Source organism: Tamandua tetradactyla, chromosome 19 (assembly GCF_023851605.1).
Source record: "Tamandua tetradactyla isolate mTamTet1 chromosome 19, mTamTet1.pri, whole genome shotgun sequence".
Taxonomy (NCBI): domain Eukaryota; kingdom Metazoa; phylum Chordata; class Mammalia; order Pilosa; family Myrmecophagidae; genus Tamandua; species Tamandua tetradactyla.
Window position 1 is genome coordinate 56652524 of NC_135345.1, and position 17421 is coordinate 56669944.

General features: G+C 38.4%; 1 protein-coding gene across 4 annotated transcripts in view; it reads left to right on the forward strand.

Moving 5' to 3' along the window:
• Positions 1-17421, forward strand: part of CRACD (capping protein inhibiting regulator of actin dynamics) — a 337455-nt gene that overhangs the window by 130778 nt on the left and 189256 nt on the right. For all 4 annotated transcript variants that reach the window (XM_077136939.1, XM_077136935.1, XM_077136938.1 and 1 more), the window contains exon 2: positions 2571-2726. The gene's annotated coding sequence lies outside the window, so the exon portion shown is untranslated. The remainder of the gene's footprint in view (positions 1-2570; positions 2727-17421) is intronic.

The window sequence follows — 17421 nt, forward strand, 5'->3', positions numbered from 1 at the left end:
CTTCTCCTACCAATTTCTGTGGAAAATAGACTGAGAAAATACTGCTCAAAGTAACTGTTTTGTGCTTTTGTGCAAAGCTGAAGTCACCCAGAAAGAAACCTAATTCACCCTGGCCAGAACCAGCAGCACAATTGCTAATCCCAGGTAGAAATCTTCAGAGTAATTGAGCTATAGTGTTGCTCTGTTACATTCTGATTGCAAACGCCAAGTCACAAGCATTACGACTTGTAGAAGTAAATGATTCCTGAATATGTGGTCCTAACACCCGGTCTTCCTGAATGCTGGGCCAAGAGCCTGAGATAAAGGCAACTCAATCTCTTCAAATGTCTTTTAGGGCGGACACCACACAGGTGTGGTGAAGCATTCTATACATGGCCATGGAAAATAGAAAAAATTCACTTCTCAACTAATTCAAAGAAGTTTACCAGTGTATACATATCCACAGGTCATTGAAGGATTGCATTGTTCTTCCTTTTTCTTTCTCTTCCTTGTCAATTTCTAGGGTGTGGCACCAAACCATATAGCCTCAATATTGCTGATTTTGTTCTTTTATTTGAAAAAGGTGCCCAGATATGTTTACTTTTGAACTGTAAACACACAGTTAGCATTTCAAGTGTTCTGAAGTCCTGCCTGAGACATGAGAAATGAATTGAATAGAGAAGGAGAGTCCTAAACCTGAGTGTTCAACTGAGACCAAGGTGCCTATTTGTAAAATATATGCATACATAAATGTGACATCCTAAAATTTGACAACTCTTTTCTGTGCTCTGGTATGAAATAACCAAAGAACCACTGTGTAGACATAGATTTTCATGATCACTCCCTGTCTTACTACAAAGATTTGTAATGCTTCTTTTAAATTAACCATGGCATGGCATTCTGTAGCCCTTTGTGCTCATCTAGTGTCAATTTCTTTTCTATAATGGCTCACTTATGAAGGATGCAAAGAGTGCCTGTCATCCCTTCTTCATTCCAGGCAAAGCAGCCACCCCATCAGTGTATATATGAGTGTATATATGCTTTCCATAAAACATTGTTTTGATTAAAGAAGTCCTTCATTATTAGAGCATACAACTCTTGCATGTATTTCTTTCTTTAGTGGCTCACAAACAAAGTAGCTCTTTATGCATTTCATTATTGAAACAGATACAGCTGTACTTTGATCCGATAGTATGATAAATATTGCATGTTGAGTAATTTTTGAAATATTTATTACCGTATGTCTCCAGCAACATTTTCTCTGACTATTAAAACTATATTCATTTTGGTTTGTTGCCTAATTTTTATTTGTACATTATATAATTTTCAATAAATTATTAATGAAAGTGGTTGATTTTGGGATTATTTAACACATTTTTACCGTGGCAGGAAGAATAAATATTTCACTGATGGTGTGGACTTTTGTCTTTTCCTGAAAAATACTTATTATTAAGCATTAGATTGAGTATCACAAGACTTAACCCCAATGCAAAAATAGCGAGATTTGCATTCGCATTCTGGAGACAATTTTTAAATACCATATCTTGCTTTATAATGTTATTTATTGCCCTTTTAAGGGACAATGTATACTTAGGATGAATTTCACTTCTAATAATAGTGCGTATAAATTGATAGTTCTATAGTCTTCTTGACATTATCTCATTTGGGGGCTGATGGATTGTCAAATATTAGATCAACATAGCTTTGACATCATAATATTGCTGGCAAAAAGCTCAGATTAGAGATTTGGAAACCTTTGCAAGTATCCATGTTTATTTCTGTTAGTCTTTGTTTCTTATGAGCAAAAGAGTCTCTGTGCTTGTTCATCTTTGGAAAGAACTAAAGGGCAACTCAGGAGATTTAATCTGTCTGAAATTAGGGTGGGGAGAAGTCTAGGTAATGTAGCTGGTGATGTCTTCTCTAAAGAGGAAAGGAGATTAGGATGGATTCCTGTGGCCTCATGCAAGGAAGATAGGCAGGGACAGAATTTGACATTTTGTTTTAATATTCAAAAGGTATCAGGGAGTTCCCATCTTCATTCCAGGTAAAAGCTCCAACTGGTATGCCATAGTTTTCATGCAGGCCGGTTTAGAAGGGATTGTACATGCCCTACCCACAATCAGCCTGTTAGCCTAATTAACTTTGTCCTTTGTATTTGAATAGAAAGTGTCTTCACTACCTCTGGGAGGGGAAATCATCGGATTACTGCTGTCAGTTCTCCTCTAGTTTGAATTTATGGCTTCTAGCTCCTTGAATTTTAGCTCAACTAACATAAAGAAGAAATGTGGGAAATCAGTGTGTGAGAAGGATGGGCATCTTGGTATTCATAAATGTAATTCCTTCAGTCCCTTCAAAAGTAGAATCAGTTTATAATGCATGTTTTATAGCCGTGGAATAAACTTAGGCTAAGGAATGCAAATTTAATATCACTAAACCTAACTCAAAGCCTTAGCAAAAAATAAAAATAAACAAGCAAAAAACTCTTTTGTATTGACTTCTGCCAAGGAATGGAAAAAGAGATTCATTTTAAAGGCTTCTCTAGAGAGAATGGAAGGCATAAAGTACTTGACATTTTGTTTTTTTCTCCACAGTTCAGAAGAGCAGTAATTCCCAGGTTTTCTCAGCAATGTACACCATTTTCTGACACAATTAGTACTGAAGGTGAATCCTCCTTTTTCTAAGAAGAAAATTTCGGTGGAGAACTACCCAAAATACTACGACCAAAAAACGTGTTGCTATTAAGAGAGGTAAGTGATTTGTTTAGAGGACGGGGAGGGAAGTAGCTTATGGAGAGTGTACTAAAAAGTATCCCATTTTTTATGGGTGGGATTCTACAAATAATGTTTATTTCACCAAATTTCATGTTAAAAGATCCATGTCACTGATCTTCTGATTCCAGATTTAATTCCAACCTCTTCTACTTACCAGCTGAGTGAACTTGGGCAAATCTTTTAAATTTTCTGAGTCTTATCTATAAAATTATATATGAAAAGGCTTTGTGAATAGTGGAGTGTAATATGAAAATGTCATTATCATTATCAAAATTGTTTTTTGCTTTAAAAATCATTGGATTAGTTAATGGTCTTGTATCTCATGGTGCATTGGGCACCGAAGTTTTTATTTTATTTCTTCCCACAATGCACATGCACAACTTCTGTAATAATAACGTGATTAAATACAAAAATAAATAATGGATTCTAAAAAGTCCTTACCGCCTATCTGTTCTAGATGCTTGAGATATCTGCAAACAGAACAGGTGTAGCTCTCTCCCTGCCCTCATGGAGCTCATGGTTCGAGCAGGGAGGCAAGACAGATAGTGAACAGTGCAATAAATAAATAGAAATAACCAACTTAGGATATTAGAAGCCAGCGAGAACATGGAAACAAAGAAGAAAGTGGGGCAAAATAAAGGGGATTGGGAGTGTTGGGTGGGGTGAGAGTCTAAGTTACAATGAATGTTAAACGGAGTGGCCAGAGCAGTCCTCATTGAACAAAGACGTGAAGCCAGGAGTTAACCCTGGGAGAACTGTAGACAGAGGAAGCAGCCGGGGCGACGGCTGTAAAGAGGGGTGCTCCTGGCTGGGGTGTCTGAGGAACAATCTGGAAGGCAGTGTGCTGGAGCAGAGTGAGTGAGAGGGGGAAGAACGGGAGGTGGTTTTGGAGAGGTAACGCAGCTCTGGAGGAAATAGCCTCCTGGTTTAAACCCACGGGTGAGATGACTTATCTTCTACCTATTTCCCTGATTCATCCTCAGTGTGTTTCCTCTGCAAGAAAATATTAAGCACAAAAGAATCCCAGTATTATAAATAAATCAATTGGACTTCTGTCACCTTAAATAATAAATATTAGATGTTACCATCCCCATTTTACTTGGAAAACTTTAGTGACTTGGCCAAGGTCATCGTCACTAAGAAGAACCAGCAAAGTCTGATTTCACTGAGCCTCGTGCGCCACGGTGACAGAAATGTCAGGATGTGGGTGACAGAGGATTGCCTTCGCCCAGGACAAGAGATGCAGAAATACAACATTCCTGTCACCCATGGGGCCCGACCCTGAGAGAGCCCAGAACTGATGATTTATCCCAGCATTCCCGTCAAAAGGAAAATAGAGGCCCCATTTTGTTCTTTCCCCTCCATACGCCACTCTCCATTTCATAATTCATCTCTTGGTATAACAAACAGATGTGGATTTTTTTCCCCCTCTTCCAGGAAAATTTCCAAGAAATTCATTGTAATTTCTGTGGCTTGTGGAACGTTTTGTGACAGGACCATATGGATTTTTCTCACACAACATAGGAAAAATATATATATATCTATATATATATATAGATATAGTCAGTTGGCATATTGCTATAGAATTAGGGTATTTTGAAAGTGTTCAATATCTTTTGCTCTCTCACTATATTTAAAGATTCTTATTACAAAGCTTGTGCCATTTATAAGTCTAAATCAACACTAGAGCCCTTTTTGTGGCTTGGTCTCGAGGGATGCACCAGAGAAAAGGAAGAATCCACCAAAGCAGAACTGAGCACCTTTCCGTGCCATGCCTAGTTCCCGCCCCCTGTAAGGACATGCACTGAGGAGCGACATCCCTGGGCTGCTGATTGGGGACGAAACGACCACTAGCAGTGCTGCTGGAGGAATGTCTAAATCTTGGTCAAGGAAAGCAAGTGGTCAAAGTCTGGGAGGCGAGATTGAGCCCTCAAGTCCTGAAATCAAAATTGGAAAGATAAGAAATATATGGAGCAGGAGACAAGGTGAATGAATCAGGGAATGGGTTGTAGGAAGGCTTGGGAGGGCTGTTTGTCCATGGCTCTGACAGTGTGGGGCGAAAGCAAAGGTACTAGCAAGACGGGGTGCCCCCCTCCCTGCTTTTCCTAAGTGTGGTTATTAGCTTTTATTTTTTTTTGGTTGCATAGACTTGTTGTTTCTGTTCAAGGTTCTTTTTTACCTTTTTAAAAATGTTGGTTTTAAATGTGTTTTTATTCCCCCTGTGTCCTTGGGCTTTTATATTTACTTAACGGCTGATTGCTTTGTGTTGCAGCATATGTTCTTCTTAGTACTGAAAAAAGAAAAGAAAAGAAAAGAAAAAGCTTCCTCTCTTTCAAAGATGATTCTGCTCTTGAATGCTTATTTTCTTAGATCCTGAAAGTGTTGGCAAATAGCAGGGCTTTCTTTTTTTTTTTTTTTAACTTTTTTTTATTAATTAAAAAAAAATTAACAAACAAAACATTTAGAAATCATTCTATTCTACATATATAATCAGTAATTCTTAACATCATCACATAGTTGCATATTCATCATTTCTTAGTACATTTGCATTGATTTAGAAAAAGAAATAAAAAGACAATGGAAAAAGAAATAAAATGATAATAGAGAAAAAAAAACTATACGTACCATACCCCTTACCCCTCGCTTTCATTTACCACTAGCATTTCAAACTGAATTTATTTTAATATTTGTTCCCCCTATTATTTATTTTTATTCCATATGTTCTACTCTTCTGTTGATATAGTAGCTAAAAGGAGCATCAGACACAAGGTTTTCACATTCACAGAGTCTCATTGTGAAAGCTATATCATTGTTTAATCATCATCAAGAAACATGGTTACTGGAACACAGCACTACGTTTTCAGGCAATTCCCTCCAGCTTCGCCACTACATGTTGAACAACAAGGTAATATCTACTTAATGCGTAAGAATAACCTCCAGGATAACCTCTCAACTCGGTTTGGAATCTCTCAGCCATTGACACTTTGTCTCATTTCACTCTTCCCCCTTTTGGTCGAGAAGGTTCTCTCAGTCCCTTGATGTTAATTCTCAGCTCATTCTAGGGTTTTTCTCAGTCCTTTGATGCTGAGTCTCAGCTCATTCCAGGATCTTTGTCCCACATTGCCAGGAAGGTCCACCCCACTGGGAGTCATGTCCCATGCAGAGAGGGGGAGGGTGGTGAGACTGCTCATCATATTGGCTGGAGAGAGAGGCCACATCTGAGCAACAAAAGAGACTCTCTTGGGGGTGACTCTTAGGCCTAAATTTTAAGTAGACTTGACCTATGCTAGATTGCAGAGGCTCCCAGACTTTCTCAGTTTGCAGCACCCTTAGTGTCTCAGTAATTTTTTCAAGGTACCATGGACCAAAAATAAAAAAAAACGAACCAACAATAGTTGTTTTTTTTTTAGTTATGTCCAAACAACTAAAGTATTTATATTCTAATAACTTAGTAGCTATTTGAAAAGAATAAAACATTTAAATTGAAAGAAAAAATAATATTTTTATTTCAGTCTTAAAAATTATAGTTCCTTAATAATGGGGTGGATGTACCTGTTGGGGACTGCACAACTCCTCAAACCTTGGAATCAGATTCCACACCACTGCCCTCGTTGCCTGTTCTGCCTTGATTTTCCCAGGATATTTGCTTTTTGTCAGAGCAACCACCAAAAAAACCTAATAGTCTGTTTTGGATTGCTAAACCTGATGAAATGCAATATACCAGAAATGGACTGGCTTTTAGCAATGGGGATGTATTCGCTTACAGGTTTATAGTTCTAAGGCCGTGAAAGGTATCCAAATTGAGGTATCAACAGGACGATGCCTTCTCCCCAGAAACAGGCTGCCAGTGATCCTCAGCTCCTCTGTCGCCTGGCCGGGCTCTGGCAAAGTTTGCTGGTTCATCCTTCTCTTCCGGGTTTCGTTGCCTTCGGTTTCTGGCTTCCGTGCTTCCTCTTTCAGCTTGTGCGTGTGCCCTTGTCTCTCAGCTTCTCTGCCTCTCTTAGCTTCTCTGGTCGTTCCTCTCTGTTTCCTGTGTGTCCTTTATCCTCTTATAAAGACTCCAGTAAGAGGATTAAGGCCCACAGTGAATGAGGTGGGTCACAATCTCAACTGATCAGAGGTCTACACCCACTGCAGTGGATTAAAAGAGCAAGATCTAAAAAAAAAGAGCAAGATCTGTTCTGGGGTTCAGAGCAGCTTCAAACTATCACATGGTCTAATATTGAGAAGGCGTACTACCGCAAGCTAGTATTTCATATAGTGCCTCCTGGATGTTGAGTATTAGTGTGTTTTCTGTGAAAAATTAAAATATCTTGTGACATCTCTGGATTCACTGTGCACCCTGGAGCATCTCGGTACGCAGTTTGGGAATTGCATTACAGTGAATAACATTGAGAATATTTAGCTAATTCAGGTCCAGTTACATCCATGGGATAAATTCCTTAATGTGATTGCTGGGTCAGAAAGTATGTGCATTTTCAATTTTGAAAGATGTTGCCATATTGCCTTCCAGAGAGGTTGTACCAATAAGTACTCTTACCAACAGCGTAAGAGCTGTGTATATTTCCCCAAAATGAATACTTTGTGCAGCTACCACATAGAACCAGAATTTTATGCATAGAAGGAATTTCCAAGTTCACCTAATTTTGTGCCTCCCACCCAACTGTATTAGACTCACCAGGGGTGCTTGTTAGAAATGCAGACGCCAAACCTACTGAAGTATTCCTGTGTGTGGAGCTAGGAGTTTGTGTTTTTAACAAGTAGCTCTGGTGATTTTTTATGTCAAAGCTTGAAAGCCACTGATCAACCCTATCTAGCTAGTGTATTAATCACTGTGTGAGTCAAACTGTATAGCTAATCATTCAACCCCTGTGTGAATATCTTCAGTATAAGGGATCGTAATATCTCATTAAGCAGTTTATGCAAATTAATTAATTTTAAAATTAATTAATTTTTAATTAATTTTAAAAAGCTCTTATTAGGCACATCTTCTCCCTTATTATACTGTGAATAGTTCTTTAAATAATAATTAAAAATAACTATTGTGTATTAAATGCACAGCGTGTGCTTGATGGAAGCTAAAGTAACTTACTTAGGATCATATAGCCGATCTCATTCATTCAATGAACACATATGGACCCCCTCTGTGGAGGTTTGGAGCTGTACCCCAGGAGAACATGGCCTTAAACTTAATCCACTCCTGTGGGTATGAACCCATCATAAGTAGGACCTTTTCAAGAAGTTATTTCAGTTAAGGTGAAGACCAGGATGGGTCTCAATCCTGGAGTCCTTTATAAGTAGAATGAAATTCAGACAGATGGAGAGAAAGCTGCAGGGTGCAAAAAGCTGAAATTCAGTGGTACCCAAAAGAGAACTGAGAGGCCAGAAGATGCCACCAAGTGCCACCATGTGACAGAAGAGCCAAGGACCAGGGATCACTGGCAGCCAGCCTCAGAATGCCACAGTCTTCAGGGAGAAAGTATCGCCTTGATGATGCCCTGATTTGGACTTTTCCTTGGCCTCACAACCATGAGCCATTAATTTCCCATTGTTTAAGCCATCCCTTTGTATGGTATTTGCTTGAGCAGCCTAGGAAACTAACATAACCTCCCAGCTCCCTTCCTTGTAGACTTATTGAGTTAACTGAGACAATCCATGTAAACTGACTAGCAGCACTTGATATTAAATGTTCAAGAAATGTTAGCTGTTGAACTTAGATATTTATTAAGAGGACTGTTGGTTAAATAAATTATAGTAGTTCCATAGAATACAATATTATACAGCCATTAAGTGCAACAAGGCAATTTTTATATAATGAAATCAAAGTCCCTCCAAGACAAACCTTATTGAACAAAACAAGGTATAGAATAGTGTATAGAGTATTCTGTTATTTGTGTTATTGAAAAGGGGAAAAAATTAGGGCATTAGGGAAACTATGCTGAATAGAACACATCATCTGTTATGAGGGAGGAATTATGATCTTTTTAGCTTTTTTTTTAACTTTTTAAAAATATTGTATAATATATATACAAAGCAAAGGAAAAAAAGCAATAGTTTTCAAAGTACTCTTCAACAAGTAGTTACAGAAGAGATCCCAGAGTTTGTCATGGGCTACCATAAGATCTTCTCAGATTTTTCCTTCTAGCTGCTCTAGAATGTAGAAGGCTGGAAGGCTTGAATATTTTTTTATCATCACAATTGACTTTTCTTTTCTTGTTTGTGAAAAATAACATATACAAAAAAAAGCAATAAAGTTCAAAGCACAGCGCAGCAATTAGTTGTAGATTAGATTTCAGAGTTGGGTATGGGTTACAATTCCACAATTTTACGTTTTTACTTCTAGCTACTCTAAGATACCAGAGATTAAAAGAAATATCGATACAGTGATTCAGCAATCATATTTGTTTGTTAATCCCTACCTTCTCTGTGTTACTCCACTATCACCTTTGCTTTTTCTATCCCACTTTTTAGAAGTATTTGGGCTATGGCCATTCTAACTATGAAAAAGATGAATAACTTTTTCATCTTAGAAAGGGCTGTTGATAATATGGGGTAGGGAGATGGAACTAACTGATGTTCTGGAGAGGCTGGGCCTTCCAGGTTTCAGGACTTATCTGGTCCAGGGACGCATCTGGAGGTTGTAGGTTTCTGGAAGGTTATCCTAGTGCATGGAACCTTTGTAGAATCCTATATAATACCCTAGGTGTTCTTTAAGATTGGCTAGGATCGTTTTGGTTGGGATTTGGCAAGTTATGATAGGTAGCAATGTCTAACTGAAGCTTGTGTAAGAGTGACTTCTTGACTCTATTTGAACTCTCTCAGCCACTGATACTTTATTAGTTACGCTTCTTTTCCCCCTTTTGGTCAGGATGGAATTGTTGATCCCATGGTGCCAGGGCCGAACTCATCCCTGGGCGTTCTCTCCCACACTCCCAGGGAGACTTTCACCCCTGAATGTCAAGTCCCATGTAGCGGATAGGGCAATGATTTCACTTACAGAGTTGGGGTTAGAGAGTGTGAGGCCACATCTGAGCAACAGAAGAGGTCCTCCAGAAGTGACTCTTAGGCATACCTATAGGTAGACTAAGCTTCTCCACTACCTACATCAGCTTCATAAGAGTAAGCCTCAAGATCAAGGGCTTGGCCTATTGATTTGGGTATCCCTAATGTTTGACATAGTATCGAACTTTGACATTTACCTGGAGGTAAAGTTTAATAGTTTCATATTTTTTCTCCCATCCTTCAAGGGACTTTTTGCCAATACTTTTTGATTATCTGCTTCAGATATTCTAAGATATACCAGGCATTACATTAAGCTATACAGGAATAAAGGCCCACATTCTTATTCTGGGCTCCCTGTTAGAACCATGCTCTTTTACCTGTTTTTAAGGCAGTATGCTTTAACAAACTCTACTATGTGTATGCAGACTTCCTAAATACTGAACAGATAAAGCAGAGGTCCTGCCTGCATGGCTTTCCTTGTCCAATGTCACCACCACAAAATGTGGGGGTTCCCTAGAGCACAGCTAGAGCCCTACATGCATCTGATAGGGGTTTTAAGAGTCTAGTAAACTCAGGTCCACTCAACTGACTTTTGATTATCTTGCCAGCACTTAGTAACTGCAGATCAACAGTTATGCTGATTGGGAAGTTAGACCACCTGGGCCAAGCAAATCAGGGGCTTTCTTTCCTGCCACAAACATTCTGGGAAATACCAGAACCTTCCCAAGACAGGTCAAAAAGTGACAAATATTAGAATTTAGACCTAGTCAATCCCTCTAATCACTATGGTATGGTAATAAAATCCTCGTTATCTCACAGTAGTGGGGGGTTGTTGAGAAACAGTAAGTCCTTTAATTATGAAAACAAACAATAAAATTTACTTTGAATTACAAAATATTTGACTTTCAGTCTTCTATTTTTATGCTGGGATAGCTGGGATGCTACAGGAGTATTAACATCTCTCTAATTAGGACCTCCAAAAAGAAATTATCTTGAGATATATCTGCCTCACTTTAGTTGCTGATGGGCTGGCCTCTCTTTATAGGACAAATAGCGGTTCAGAATTCAACTACTTATTTTGAAAAACTTGACTTCCCCTTATTTCACTCCAGCCATGAGACCCAGTCCCCTCTAGCAGCCCCACTCAGGTTATCTCAGCATTGAGTGGTCTGAAGTCCAATTTATCCCATCATCCAAATGAACCTGTAATTGATATTTTGGCATCAGGATAGCTAGAGATTATATTGCTAGCCTAAGCAACAAAGCATAGTCTTGCCCAAGGGAGTTAAAATGATACCGGCTGTTGAAGATGAAAATTTGAGGAATACTTTACACGGTCATCTCTTGGGGGGGGGGGGCAGTTGCCCATCCCTCCTTCCTTCTCTCCTTGGTGAAATAGAGGCTGCCTCAGGGAGGCCTTCAGGTTGGAGACAGCAGGGGCTTGAAATGAGATTCCACTCTCCATCTGCCAGACGTAACTCAAGATGAGTTGCACAGCTGAAGCTGGCTGAGAAACCTGGAACTGGATGACAAAGAAGGTTCTGAGGTGACTGACATTCTAGTTAAATCCTTTTGCAGTAGCAAAAGAGCATCCCGGTCTGATAATGCAGAACCCAAGAATTGTCATTCAGCAGATGCAACCTCTTGAAGTCTTTTCTCTGTAGACTTTCTGGGAGTGTGGTGTTATTTAACATGCATTGTGGGACCAGTTAAAATACAGGACAAATTTTGATTTGTCCCCATCAAATCGTGATTATTACATACTGTATTATGTGCTAGGTGAGAATGAATCGATTGACTATCTTCTCCAAAATATCTGTTCCAGGAGCTTGGAAATACCACCTTCTAATAACTAGTGGGCTTGACAACAAACAGCAGAGTGTTGGGGGGAGGGGTGGTGGTTTCTTTTTTGTTGGTTCCTCCCTCTCTCCCTCCCTCCACTAACATGTATTGAACATGTTATTTGCCACTGTGCTGTGGGCGAAGGCTATGAAATAAGACCCTGCCGTCTGGGAATTTATGCTCACGTCCTCACTCTTGTTACCTCTCTGCTCTGTTATGTTCTGCTGTTACAGAGAACTGTAAGTAGTTGCATACCTGTTTGTCTCTGTTGGCAGAGGTAGCTTCTAAAGGCCAGAGCCCTGCCATTGATGCATTGAATCTAGCAAAATGCCTAGGTTGATGTGATGTGAATTGAACTTTATTGAATTGAATTCAGATGTGCAAACAGATAACCCCGATAAATTGTGTTTAGTGATATTTGAGAGAGTTTTGCACAGAGTGCTGGGGAGCACAAAGGCCAAGGTAAACAACTGGGACAGGGAGCCTGAGGGCCTCCCAGAGGTGCCATTCGAGCTGGGCTTGAAAGATGAGAAGGTGCTTGCCAGACCAACAAAGGGGGCACGAGTCACACGTATGTAAATATATGTTTCTTGGGAGGGGCCCTTTGATCCTCTAAACCTTGCCCTTTCTTTCTTTAATGTGACTCCAGAAAATAACTGCTTGATTTGCCAGCCACGGGATCAAGCCTAGGGACTATGTGCGCTTCTCTTCCAGAAATTGCAACAATAGCATTGTTAGGGTGGCTTCAAAAACTGCTTCCAATGCTCCCACTTGACATTGAAAGAAACTGGTCTCTTGAAGAGGAGCAGATTGTGTTCGATCTCAAAATAAAGGGTCATTCAAATTTATGTCCCATCAGCCTAATCAGTGTTCATGAGCTTTATTCCTTCTAGGGGCTAAGATTCAGAAAACAAGAATCATTATATTAGTCCCTTATCCTTAAAATGCCACCTATTATTTTTTAAATTTTTATTGTGGTAACATGTATACGACACAGAAGTTCCCATTTTAATCACTTTCGTGTGTACAATTCAATGATAGTAATTACATCCACAATATTGTGCTACCATCATCACCATCCATGACCAAAATCTTGTCATTACCCCAAACAGTAACTCTATATGCATTAAGCATTAATTCTCCATTTCCCTCCAACCCCTACCCCCACCCCTGTCACCTTCCAGTCCCTGTAACCTGTAATCTGAATTTTGTCTGTGTAGTTGGTTATTCTAGGTGTTTCATGTAAGTGAAATCATACAATATTTGTCTATTTGTGTCTGGCTTATTTCACACATATTGATGTCTTAGGGGTTCACCCATGTTGTAGCATGTCTCAGCACTTCGTTCCTTTAAATGCTACTTATTTTTACTTTTAGTTTTTAATCTTCCATTTCTTAACTGAAAGAAATGTATTTCCTTTTCTAAATTGGCTAAGTGGAGCCAAGATTTCACTTCCTCGTGATGCTTTCATCATCTCAACAAACATCTGTGAATGCCTTCCACGTAATAGCACTATTCTGAAGTCTAGGCTTACAAAGAACAAACAGTAAAATTGTTTCTGCTCCCAAGGAGACTAAATTTGACACCGAAAAGGAAGCTACAGTCACCACGGAAATGGTCTCCCTCTATTGTTTACTATTAAAATCTTTTTTTGTTGTATCCATTCATACAAAATTGACATTGAAAATGTTTGAAATAGATGCCTTTTTTTCTGAATTGAAGTTCAGAGGCCCAAGAACAATGTACTCAGTCTTGTGTTTACCACTTGAAAGATTTCTTTGGAAGAGGAAGAAGCATCTTTAGTTTAAACTTTACTGGGCACATATTTTAAGAAGCCTCAGAAAGTCATTACATGCAGAAAATTACCCCAAAGGGAATACTGAAATCAGAACTTTGATGTTATATTGATTATTTGATTATATATGCTTATGTATTTTAAAAACATATGTCCATTGTTTAATTTTCATTATTTGTGATCAATTTTGGTGTTTTGTGGGATGTAAGAGGCTTCTAGAACTGGAACCACAATTTATACTCTGATTATTGCATAAATAAGGATGACACTTACAAAGGCTTCACTGGCTTCCCCATGTCTGAACAAATTAGTTCTCAAGTTGGATAGTGCTCATAACAGGTGAGATTGCTTACCTGTGTGCTTCTACTTGAGAATTCCCTCCTTCTCTCTGTCTCTGCCCATCAAAATTTTAGCTGCCCTTAAAATCTAAATTCAAATGCTAATTGCTCCACAGCTCATTCTCTGGGTTCCCTGTCCCAAAGTGAGTCTTTTTTCCCACCCACCTGCACAATACCTTATCCATTTCTCTCCCTGTCTCATGCACATGCACCCAGAACTTAACATATTTTACCTGGTTTATAATCTTTGGTAAATATTTTATATCCCCTATTGGATGATAATCTCCTTGGAGTCAGTGATATTTTCCTTCATGTTTTTATCTCCAGTAGATAGAATTTCAATCTAGATAAATGTATCCAAGAATATCTTCATCTCTTCTGAATGCCCTCATAGCATAAATCCTTAAACCAGTATTTTCCAAAGTAGGTTTTATAGAACAGTGATTCTGAGAAATGTAAAAAATGTTTATAGGACATATTTGTAGGAAATTCTGGTTTAAACAGAGTTAAACAGGATTCTTTATTGTAGGATTTCTCAAATTACGGCTTTGAGAAGTACATGTAGTAAACAATGTCTTCCAAAATTATTTGACCATAAAAACCTTGATAATTTTTCTTGGGATGTATTAGTTTCCCGTTGCTGCTGTAACAAATTACCAAATTAGAGCAATACAAATTTATTTTCTTACATTTCTGGACATCAGATGTCTAACATATATTAGCTGGGCTGCATTTCTTCTGGAGACTCTAGAGGAGAATCTGTTTCCTTTTCTAGCACCCAGAGGCCTCCTGTGCTCCTTGGCAGAAAGTTAAGCATTTTCAAACCTCTCTCTCTCTCTGACCTCTATTTCTGTCATCACCTCACCTTTTCTGACCCTGACCTGCCTCACTCCCTCTTATAAAACCTTTGTGATTGCTTTGGACTCACTGGGATAATCCTGGATAATTGTCCTATCTCAAGATCCTTAACTTAATCACAACTCCAAAGTTCATTTTGCATCTGCCTTAGTTTGCCAAAGCTGCCATGACAAACACCACACAGTGGTTTAGCTTAAACAATAAGAGTTTATTGGCTCACAGACTGGAGGTGAGAAGTATAAAACCAAGATGGCGGGAAGGCTGTGCCTTCTCTTGATGTTGGTAACATTCTGCTGATGGCAGTCCTCCATCTCATGGTGATCTCTCTTTCCTCTCTGGCATCTCCTACTTCTGACTTCTCTGACTTCTGGTTTCTACTAACTACGTTGAAATTTCTTCTCTCTATGAGGCCTCCAGTCATAATGATTGAGACCCACCATGATTCAACTTTAATAATAAAATCTTCAAAGGTCCTATTTACAAATGAGTTCATCCCCACAGGAGTGCAGATTAAGACTTGAACTTGTCCTTTGTGGGGTACATGATTCAATCCCCAGCAGCATCCTTGGGGAGGCTGTTCTACCTGCTCTAGCACTGTTGGCCGCGGGGACATCTGGGTGGCACATCACAGCATCTGCCACAACCACTTCTTATTATTTCTGAGGGAAAATGAATTCCGAGTTATGGAACAAAGCAAATGAACACCTGTGGCTTACAACCCATGGATAAATTGTCAGCTCTTTGTATTATAACCTTGGCAGTTATAATAATGAAGACGACTGTAGACCTTCTTGCAGATGAATTTGCTTATGTACTTTCAGAGTCCCAGCCTTCGTTTTCACAATGTATCAAAGAAATTGTGTTGTATAACTGCCTGGTGGGAATTTTTTTTTCTGTCCAAGTTTTTCAAGATCTTTAAATTGTATATAAATGTAAACCACTGCACACTGAATAAGGGGCAAAACTCAACTAATTTTGTAACAGGTTTACTTTGTTCAGGAAGGTATTCTGTGTTAGAGGTCTTACTTCTAAACACGTCATGCCCACTGCTTGTAGACTTCATCATCATCAAATATTCTAGTCACTAATAGGTCATGAAACAACTGTTAAAATAGAAGCACAGTATATGAGAGGTTAATAACGTGGAATAACTTGTGGAAGAGGTTGACCATGAGAGCAGTAGAGAAATAAAATGAGAGCTGAAAAGAAAGCAGACTCAGGCATAGAGAAACTACTTAATGTCTAGCATTCATCATTGGAAATTTGTTTTAAAAGGCTTTAGAAAGAAAAAATACTGTCCTATGGAGAGGAAACCAGATAAACAAAGGAAGAGAATCAATTTTAAATAACTAGAATGAGAAGACTTTTTCCTGTACTCATATAAGTAAACTTTCACTTACAAAGTAAAGTCATTGTAGATCTTGGAGAGTTCACCTTAAAGATGTATATATCAGATTTTCAAGAGGATTGCATAATGTTAATTAATTTGGCTCCCTCTCACCCAACATTGACAACAGTATGAGCACAAGACTATGAATTGCCCCAGGGCAGAGAGAGTATCTGATAAATCTTTTTGAGTCTCCAGCCCTAGCACATAGGTTGGCATATGGCCATAATGTTTGTTGAGCACCAAGTAAAATGATTACAGTTAGTCCCTTCCTGTATGTCACAGCACTAATTCATTTGAAGGAGACTATTTCAAAGAAATTGACCTGAGAAGTGGTATGTAAGAAAAGAAAAGTGAAAGTATTATATAAAATAGATTATGAGATTTTCAAAGGACACATCAAAAGAGCTTCTTTATTCCCAAATAGTTCATTTTGCTACAGCCTATAATTTTCCCCAGAAAATATATGCCTTATGAGTAAGAACAACACAAATGTATTGAGATTCAAATGTGGATATTAAGTTATGAGAATCATTCTTCAACAAAATTGCAAATTGCTGCATGTTGTGTACACAGTGTGGTATGCATAAGCTTGAGGAGTCACTTGCAAATAATCAAATTGGCAAATATTTAATCAAAGAAGGCCTGCAAGCTACTGTGTTTCATTTAAAAGTTCAGGAAGAAAAGCTTCTATTTTTTTATGTTCTGGTACTGAATAGCTTTCTCTGTCCTGCCTCTGTTGAGATTGTAAACTTGCTGAGTACAGATTGTAATTTATGCTTCTTTTTCTATCCCCAGTTTGCCTAGTTGAATATTATGTGCTTCAAGGGCACCCAACAAGTAGTCAATGACTTGCATAAAATGGAAAAATATCCACATGAGCACTGTAAAAGATATTGTAGTGAGGCTTAAAATTATTAGAAATGCATTATCATATGTACAGAGCTATAATTATATATTTTTCCAACTCTTTACTAGCATTTTTTGATAGATGGGTGTATTAGAAAAGGCAAAATCACTGGCTATACTTTACAGGATACAGCCTGGTAATAGATTCTACAAAAGAAAACATGTAAATAAATTTCAGGTCTATTCAACAGAGGACATTTGTAAGTCATACCCAACAAATTGCATTCACAAGCAATATTGTTACAGTAATACCAAAGAAAAAAATTAGTGAAACTTCAAAATATCCAGTTCTTCAGGGACAATAGGATATAAGTTTAGTGAGTACAAAGTAATTAAGCTAAGGAAGCAGTTAAAAAATATGTAAAAGGAATCAAAATTGAATGAGGAACCGTTAAAATTTTAGGTAATATTTCAGAGATAAGCAAAATGAAAAGTGAAATCATTAGAAACAGGAATGATTCTTTCAAAGTGAACTGACGTCATCCAATAATTTGAACTGTTTGGGTAGCTTTGGCCATGTCCAACTGGAGAGATGGTATT